The sequence below is a fragment of the Loxodonta africana genome, chromosome 8, assembly GCF_030014295.1.
Source record: "Loxodonta africana isolate mLoxAfr1 chromosome 8, mLoxAfr1.hap2, whole genome shotgun sequence".
Lineage (NCBI taxonomy): Eukaryota > Metazoa > Chordata > Mammalia > Proboscidea > Elephantidae > Loxodonta > Loxodonta africana.
The window spans coordinates 35,930,026-35,940,174 of NC_087349.1; the positions used below are offsets into that span (position 1 = coordinate 35,930,026).

At 38.0% G+C, this 10,149-nt stretch overlaps 1 non-coding gene across 1 annotated transcript; it reads left to right on the forward strand.

The window, feature by feature from the left end:
• Positions 1–9,094: 9,094 nt before the first annotated feature.
• Positions 9,095–9,201, forward strand: LOC111749785 (U6 spliceosomal RNA). Its single transcript, XR_002784978.1, has one exon. It is a non-coding gene; the product is annotated as a U6 spliceosomal RNA (small nuclear RNA).
• The last annotated feature ends 948 nt before the right edge of the window (positions 9,202–10,149 follow it).

Sequence of the window (10,149 nt, forward strand, 5' to 3'; positions counted from 1 at the left end):
GTGGTCATGGTCCCCAAACCTTCTGTTGGCCCAAGACAGAAACCATTCCCGAAGACAACTCATTGGACATGAAAGGGACTGGACAGTGGGTGGGAGAGAGATGCTGATGAAGAGTGAGCTATTTGTATCAGGTGGACACTTGAGACTGTGTTGGCATCTCCTGTCTGGAGGGGGGATGGGAGGATAGAGAGAATTGAAAGCTGGCAAAATTGTCACGAAAGGAGAAACTGGAAGGGCTGACTCATTGGGGGAGAGCAAGTAAGGTGTATATAAACTTATATGTGACAGTTTGACTTGATTTGTAAACGTTCACTTGAAGCTCAATAAAAGTTAATAAAAAAAAAAAATGATTTTCCACGTCCATGGCTACTGCCAAACCTGACAGCAGAAGTAAGCACAACAGATTTTGAAATAAAAAATTAAACATGTAAAAAAAAAAAAAAAGACCAGACTTCCTGGTCTGACAGAGACTGGCGAAACCCTGAGAGTATGGCCCCTGGACACCCTTTTAGATTAGTAAAGAAGTCACTGCTGAGGTTCACCCTTCAGCCAAAGATAGAACAGGTCCATAAAACAAAATTAGACTTAAGGGGCATACCAGCCCAGGGGCAAGGACTAGAATGCAGGAAGAGACAGGAAACGTGGTAACAGGGAACCCAAGGTCGAGAAGGGGAGAGTGTTAACATGTCATGGGGTTGGTAGCTAATGTCACAAAACGATATGTGTATTAATTGTTTAATGAGAGGCTAGTTTGTTCTGTAAACCTTCATCTAAAGTACAATTTAAAAAAAAAAAATCTGTTCCAAAAGGTGGGGAGGAAGCGTTAATGCATCAAAATAAACTAATTGTCCCTGGGTTCATACGTTTAGTTTAACATGAACTAAACTTGGGGAGTGAATATCATTGTGCTGAGCCATTGTATTAAAATTCTAACCAATTAGCATTTTGTAAGATGGATTCTTAAATAAATTCCTTAGGTTTCAGGCTGATGGATATGGTGTGGCCTGATTAAAATACAGAAGGTGAGTATATAGTGGCCAAAGTTTATTAGTGGTTAGAGGGGGAGATGGGGAACCCATTGTTTAGCAGACACTGAGCTTCAGTTAAGGGTGATGGCTGAACAACACGATAAACACAAGTACTGTCACTGAATTGCACATATGAAAAATGTTGAAGTGGCAAAAGTTTTGCTACATATGTATTTATCACAATAAAAAATTGAGGACATGACTTCTAATTGAGTGCTAGTTTTTTTTTTTTTAAATCAAATATCACTTTTATATTATGGGAGAATGCAGACAGATTATAAGTAACAGCTTCTTCTACATTTCCAAAAATATAGAATTGAAAGACAACTGGTAATAAGTCAGTACCAATGTTTTGGGGAGAGTTTTCAGCCGCTGCTGTGCATTATCATTTCAAGTTCCATGTTATGATCCTGTTAAGAATGACCGAGGTATTTGTAGTTTTCCAGAAGTAGCGTCGCTTAGCAGATCTGCATATTCCTGCAGCATGTTTGGAGCAAGTAAGTATAAATGTAGTGGAGAAATTCCAATGTTAGAGATCTAGAAAACAGTGTTCCTGATAGCTTTTTCTTTGTCCATTGTTATTGACAAAGAAATATACTTTATTTTTATTTTTTATTGTACTTTAGATGAAGGTTTATAGAACAAACTAGCTTCTCATTAAACAATTAGTACACATATTGTTTTTTGACATTGGTTACCAACCCCATGACACGTCAACACTCTCCCCTTCTTGACCTTGGGCTCCCTATTACCAGCTTTCCTAATTTATTTTTGAACTTTCAGTCAATATTTAATAGCTTGAAATGCTGCTACTTTTGTGATCAACTATCTTTGGCCTCCTGCAACCTCTAGCATTCTGTGTGTGTGTGTGTGTGTTGTAACCAGGGCCTGCGAAGGCCCTAACATTGGTAATCTGTGGTGCCCCTGCCTTTGCTTACTCACACATTAGAAAGGGATATGTGAGTTATACATATATACATGTATGTATATATATGTGTGTGTGTCTTACTTACCATGATACAACTTCTTCTAAAATGCAACTATAATACTAGTGATTGAACACAAAAGTGGCATGTACCATTTTAGCGGAATGAGGTCAACTGGATTATAAAATTTTTAGTGAATTCAAGGTACTAAGATTTTTACTACATACCACATTTTCTACAGATAGAATATTCCACATATTCTACAACAAGAAAATGAGTCAATGAACTTAGTTGTTTCAAAAATAAATGTAAAATTCTGTTGATCTCCCACAACAAAAAGTTGACTTTCACTAATTTTGCTTTAAATGGCTCAGACTTCAATTTTTATTTCTTTGTGAAATTGTTCAATTCCTGTATTCGGAGATATGTACCTAATTGATGTAACAATAATACCACTTCTAGAAGAGCAAGTTTGTTTTGGGAGACATAACAGTATCACTCAATTTCTTAAAAGAAAGTCAGTCTGAAAGGAAATGGAAAACATTTATGTAATTTTTATCATCTAAGTATTCATTTAATTTATTTCCTTGAGGAATTGTTCAATTTCCTTACACAGAGATATCTAAATATTCTGAAAAAATATAAATGCAATGTTCTAATAAACTCCCTTTGTTGGTTATTTTGGAAGAAAAATCTAGAAACACACTCATTGTTGCAAAACACAAACTATTTTACACAATAAATATTGAATTTTGCATTCTCTTAATGTGTCTAATATCCCATTTACTAGCATATATAGAGCAGTATCAAACACTGTGTGCCATGCAACAGACAACAAAAAATGCAACTCTCTTGATACATGAATTAAAACTTTTCCCGTATGATAAATGTTAATATTTGTAGTATTTTTGGGGGGCTTGGTATGTTAGTACTATTTTAAATTATCACCCATATTGGTATCGTAGTAAATGTATGCTAGATTGCATCCATGTGTATGCCAAAGATATTTTAAAGCTATAAATATTATTGTTTACAAAACTTGGGACATAATTCTGTATGTAAATGCTGTATAGTTGGAAAGTAACTTGACTGAATTCATTGCCACAGCCGAATTATTTGAGTTCCCTCACTCTTGTGCATCATCTGGGCCTGGAGTTCCCATTAGTTGTTTACCAGGGTGTGCATGGGCAAGAGCACACCCTTGTGTTTGTATCACGGCAAAGAGCATTGTTGGCCCCAGTAGATGGAGTTGCTGGATCAGCAGACATGGAGGTATAAGACAGTTCTCTCAAAATGGATCAGAGACCTATTACCTATTAATATAATCCATCCTTGCCCAGGAACCACTCATGTTGGATCCAGTTGCATATTGGGTAAATGTAACAAGAGTTAGACTCAACAGCCCACTCCCACCTCTTGTTTATTAGAAAGAAAGAGTATACTATCAAGAGATCCATAGGATAAGGAGTTTCAATTACACAGGTGGACTGTAGGAGACAGATGTCAATGATGTTGAAGTGGTATGGGCCTTATAACTTAAATCACCTTGTATGTGGGTGCCCTCATGACCCTGCGTGAACTTTATTTCAGGCAGACACATTCTCACGCACTGGAGCTGGTATCAGTTTCATTTAGTGCCTGGCCAGTTCCCTTTTACTGCAGTGCTCACTTTTTCTTATGTCGTGTCTGCTTGGCATCTGTGTGTCTTTGCTTTGGACAACTGGTGCCTCTGCTTTGTTGATGCCCTAAGCATGGGCTTACCTTGCTTGTTGGGTAATCATCCCTAATTGTAAATAAAGGTTTGCATGTTTGCAACGCTAAAAAATTAATCTAATGCTATCTACCTATTCTCTCTTTTTCTGTCTCTGTCTCTGTCTCTATGTCTTTCTAGTTTTTTCTACTGCTATTGTTGTTTTGTATTTGATTTTTTTTGTTTGTTTAGTTGGGCTCATTTCTTCTTTTTAACTGTTGAGTCAGAGACCCTATGTGTTGCAGAGTAGAACTGCTCCATGGGGTTTTCTTGGCCATAATTTTTATGAATGGAGCCCTGGTGGCACAGTGGTTAAGTGCTCAGCTGCTAACCGAAAGGTGAGCAGTTTGAACCGAGCAGCTGTTCTGTGGGAAATCCATAAAGATTACAGCCTTGGAAATCCTATGAGACTGTTCTATTCTGTCCCATAGGGTCACTAGTCAGAAAATCCACTTGGTGGCAGCAGGGTTTTTTTTTTTTTAATCTTTACAAAAGCAGTTCACCAGGCCTTTCTTCCATGGAGCCTTTGGTGGGTTCAAAATGCCAGTCTTTACGTTAGCAGCCAACCACAAACTTCTTGCACCACTCTTTATTTAGTTTGGCCCATTTCTTAGCAGAGTCCTTTTTTTTTTTTTTTTCACTTAAAAGGAGGGATAGCTACATACTTAATACAGAAGTATTTTGTCGCAGAATCAGCAAATGAATAAAACAAGGTTCTAAATTGCTTTGGAGGACTTGAGGAAACCTGACCGTGTTCTAGGGACAAGTTTTTTTTTTTTTTTTAATTGTACTTTAGATGAAGTTTTACATAACAAACTGGTTTCTCATTAAAAAATTAGTACATATATTGTTTTATGACGTTGGTTAACCACCCCATGACATGTCAACACTCTCACTTCTCAACCTTAGGCTCCCTATTACCAGCTGTCCTGTCTCCTCCTGTCTTCTAGTCCTTGCGCCAGTGCTAATGTGCCCTTTTAGTCTCGTTTTGTTTTATGGGTCTGTCCAATCTTTGACGGAAGGGTAAGACTCAGGAATGGCTTCATTACTGAGCTTAAAGGGTGTCCAAGGGCCATACTCTCTGGGTTTCTCCAGTCTCTGTCAGGCCAGCAAGTCTGGTCTTTCTTTCTGAGTTAGAATTTGTTCTATGTTTTCCCCAGCTCTGTCTGGGACCCTCTATTGTGATTCAAGGGACAATTTTTGATCTGTGTTGTTGAAGTTACCTGATTTACTTAAGAACCATAGTTTGAGATCAGTCCCTGGCAAAGTTAACCCTAAACAGAGATTCTTTGCTCGATGATATTGATGGGACAAAACCAAAAGCTGACAGAAAAGCAAACTGAGACAAACATAAAAAAAAATTGCATTTTCAATATTGAAAAAAATCATGACTGTGATTATTGAAATATCCTTTTAAGAATTCATGACATGAGCATTTTTCAAGTTCATTCACTTGTAGTAACATTGATATTATAGATTTTTAAAATCTCTATTCTATAAAATTAAAAAAAACATGGAAATAGACAAAAATATTAAACTACGCATTCTGAGTTGTACATTTTCAGATTAAAATTGCAATAATGTACATAATCTTTACAATGTATGTGTAACTGAAGTAATAAAATATTTTAAGTAAATGTTTTGATTGTTTTACCTATAGTTTCAGATTTTTATGTATTCAAGCCTACAGAATAATTATTTTTAATCTTTTCATTGGGAATATGAAAAATGACTTTACATTTGTGGATGCTTATATTTGGGGAAAGTTCCTGGGTGGTGCAAATGATTAATGAGCTTGGCTGAAAACTGAAACGTTGGAGATTCAAGTTTGTCCAGAGACACTTAACAAGAAAGACCTGGTGATCGACTTCTGAAAAATGAGTCATTGTAAAACCTACTGTAACACATGGGGTTGTCATGAGCTGGAAAGGCAACTGGTTTTATCTTTGAGCAGCTATTAACAGGGACCAATACTTTCCTGAGTCCAAAGAATCAAGTGAGAAATCAGCATAAAAATGTCTGATTAGTTTATTGTGATAATAGCGGTGCATGAACAGAAATAGGAGAGAGAATTGCTTATGCAAAGAAAGGCAAATGTAATGTTTGATAGGCAATTGGATGTTAAACAATCAAGCCTAAGAAGCAAGTAGGACTGGAGATACAACAAATTACACTCCACGTAGAAAGAAGTTTACCATTTTAAGAATCTTCCAGAATGTATTCTGGGATAAGTATAAATTACCTTAACCTATTCCTGTACATGTATTTATACAATAATCATTAAACTTCATCACTTAGCTTCAATAACTTTTCCTTAAGGTATGGTTTGAAGACCACGGTCTATGTTTTGATACTGTTTTATGTGACTAGCAGTTGTAGCAAACTCAAGTATAATATTGGTGGCAGTTACTATTTTATCTTTTCCCAAAGGTTTTATTTTAATGATATTCTTGCTATGGATCAGAATTAAAGCAAGGGGTAGAATGCATGACCTTCTAAAATTCCTTCCAACCTAAAGATTTATAATTTAAAGGAATTTACATGTCTCTTGGTATGGTGCAATGTAAATTACTGTATCCTTAAACAAAAACAAAAACAAAAACTTCCTTTTTTGTACATTTAGGTCCAATTCATGTTTGCTCCATTGCTTCCAACTCCTTGGGGTTGTTCCAAGGTTTTAAGAGGAGGCTTGCTGATGGGTGCACAATGTAATTATACTGTAGCCAAGAACATGCCCTCCCACTGCCTGAAAAGCAGGAAAGGAGGAGCATCAAAGAATATGCGTAAATGAATGCAACTCATCATTATTCATGTACCTAGAAATATAAAGTGCCATATATAGTAATGATATAAAGCTCATGTAAATTGATCAATGTAACAGGGCTAAAAACAAAACCAAAAAACCACATACAGGAGTTCATGTTCTTTCCTCCAACTCTTCCTTCTAAGGAGGGGCCTTTCTTACCCCCACTCCCAGCTTCCTGCCCTCCATGGCTCAATTTTAGGTCTCGATTTTGCCAATTTGATGGCTATGTTAGAGGGAAGAATGGAGACAACCCTAGAGTTAGAATTGCTTTACATTGAAAAGGCAAGAAGGTATCACTGAGGGAAAGAAGGGACCCAGAAGGTGGGAGGACAGGCATCAAAGAGTGGGTGGAGTAGAGAGAGTGCACTTGAGTCCAAGTGGGAGAGGAAGAGAGTGAGAAAGAAGAGACTGAGCTGTCATGAGGAACTGAATTCAGGAGGAGAAAAAAGAGTAAGGCATGTATTGTGAAAGGTTTTTTGTTGTTGTTGTTAGACTACCTCTTGTTTATTCCTCATTAATAAATTTCAGTGAAGACTTCTATAATTTGATTTTGCTTTTTTGTTCTTTAATATAATGAAAAAGGACTTAAGGCAAGACCATAAGACCCAGATACTTTCAGGCTATGCCAGAAACAGATATTATTTAAATAAAAATTCAAATAATCCAAAAGCCAAGTCAGAGACTTTTTTTTTTCCATCAGAAGAGAAAATCTAGTGAAATATGATCATTAGGAAGAAAGAGTTGTTCCCTAGGTAGATTCTGGGTTGTGGGTAATCAATGTGTCTGAGATGCCAGATTTAATAACTCTTTAGAGATGAACTGAGATATAGAAAGAAAAGAACAAGGGGAGGAGGTGTGTGTGTATATATGTGTGTTAGAAAGAAAGGATGCTGAGGGAAAGTCAGCCCCAGTTTTGTTATCTCAAGACTTCCTCTCTGGGTAGCCATGTCTAGTCTGAGAGACAAAAGCACTCGTCAAAGTGTTCAAAGTTATTGCCTTGAGTCACTGAACTCCTGAGATGAGACACCATGTAAACAAATACATAAAAATTGATAGACAAGCATTCAGAGGATGTACACATTATTACGAGTGTATAAGGTTTATCTCAGAATTCCACCAGCCAGGTCAGTACTCTAATCACTCTATTTGTCAAACTTCATTTCCTTGACACTCAATCAAAGCAAGGAGAAACACACAAAACTGGACAGTCTGATATGCCCTTCTTGCTAAATATGAACAGTAATTCAAAGTATATACTGCATGTTGTGGTAGCCCCAATATCCTAGAGGGTTGTTATTTCTTAGCTGGTGCCACTTCAGTATTCCATCAGGTCAGCAGCTTTAAGGGAAAGAGGTATGTGAATGAAATAGTGAAGCTCGTATGCCCACTGTTGCACTCCTTTGCCTAAAGAGGAATTCCTTGGCTCTAGCCAAGTAATACGGGTTTCCATCCTGGTAAGTTGGACATTCAGTAATCACAACAGCTAGGTCAGCCTTAGTTTAAAAAAAAAAAATGCGTACGCACAACATCTATCCTTAACAGCATGGTGTAAGCTCTGAGGTGGCTGAGGACAGAAGTTAGCCTATCCATTTGGCTGTTCAAGGCTCTGAATCTCTGAAATCTACATTCTCTATAGTCACTCCCACAAGTCCATCTCGATGCTTTTGAGGTCTTTGGATCTTTCTCCTTCCAAATTCCTGGCAAACCAGCTAAGTCACTCATATTACCTCAGGCTACTTCTCCATCTGCACAAAGATGATGACCAAGTGCATTGTTTGAAATTACGTCTACTGGGAGGATTTTTTTCTCACTTCTGTCTTTGAGGGCCATCTCATCCCTGAGTGTGACTATAGTGTAGACGCAGCCCATTTTTAGTTTACACCAATATATTGAGCCAACCTATCCATGAAAGAAGTCAGCATTTTTCTTCAGTAGTCAACTGGGTGTTGACCATGGATCTCCACATGGCCAGAGATGTAAGCTGAGGGAGAAGTGTCAGTGCAACAGAAAGAGAATGAGTGAGTTAGGTCCCCCTATTCCTATAATTTACTTATGCTCAGGTCCAATCATGCATGTTCCCTTTCCATTGAATGTTCATGATTGACCTTATGACTTGGTGGGTTTGACAATGTCCAGCTCATCATGGGCAGTCCAAACTGCATAGCTACATCAACTGATGTTCCATGATCAGGTCTTCTGTCTCTACTGAGGCCTAGTGGCCTGGTAGGGACAGACTGCCAAATGATAAATAGTTCTTTGCTTCAGAAAACATGGCCTTATTTTGAACCCTAGAAGTTTAATGCTGTGCCTCTTTTATTGGTGTTTGTGAAAGATTGCAGTGCAGTGAATTAACTTTTATATGGTCTTTCTAGCCATGGACTTGTAACTTCCACAAAATGGTTGACTGGGACTATACAAATAAGGTGTGTGAAACCCTTGCATGGATTGATTGGACAGTGACTATGCAAATAAGGTGCCTATGGCCTACCAAGGTGGTTGGTCAGTTTTGCCATCCTACTAGGCTTAAAAGAGCCAATCCCACAGAGATTGAGGGGGGCCTCACTACCATCAAGAAGAGTTTGGAGTACTTGCTTAGGTAGCACATATACTAAAATTGGAGTGCTACAGAGAATGTTATCATGGCCCCTGCACAAGGATGACACACAAATTTGTGGGGCATTCCATATTTTCTCATTGAAGACACAAATATAGATACTCCTCAGATGTAACTAAACACTTCCCAACATCTAGTTTTCTGGCTTTGAAGGCTTAGGACCATAGTCTCATGGGGCAACTCAGTCAGTTGACATAACACAGTTCACAAAAACCATGATCTGCATCCTAGTGAAGTAACTACCATCTGAGGCCTTAAAAGCTTGTGAGCAGCCATCTAAGATACAACTATGGGTCTCTACTTTTCATAAGCAAAACAGTAAGAAGGTAACCAAAAACTCAGAGAAGAAACAAGTCTACATAAGCCACAACCTCATCTATCCTGATACATGAAGAACTAGATGGTGCCCCATTACCACCACTGACCATTCTGACTGGGGTCACAATAGTTGGTCCCAGGTAGAATGGGAGAAAAATGTGGAGCAGAACTCAAATTCTTATTAAAGAAGAAGTCAGACAAACTGGGACAGTAGAAAGCAGAGACTCCCTGAGACTATCACCCTGAGACACTCTTTGAACCTAGAACTGAGCCTATTCTCCACAATCACCTTTTAGCAAAATAGCAGAGTGACACAAAAATAAAGGCTATTACCCTACTTAAAAACCATCAGTATGAGACAAAAAGGTCAACAATTACTCAAAAGCAAAGACAAGAAGACAACGGTGTAGCAAAACTAGAGTACCGGAAGGTGAACAAACTGCACACAAAGAGAATGTTGACACATTTTGATAAAAGTCACTAATGCTACTGAATAATTTGTGTGAAAATTGTCAAATGGGAACCTAATTTGCTGTGTAAACTTTCACCAAAAGCTCAGTAAACTATTTTTTAAAAAACAAGAAGAAGAAGATTCTGGAGCAGAGTGTGTCCTTAGGACAAAGGACCCAGGGTCCCTGCACTGAGAACGTCCTAGGCCCAGAAGAAAGGATGAGTGCTGAAGAGGGCAAGAGCGACGGAGTGGGCCT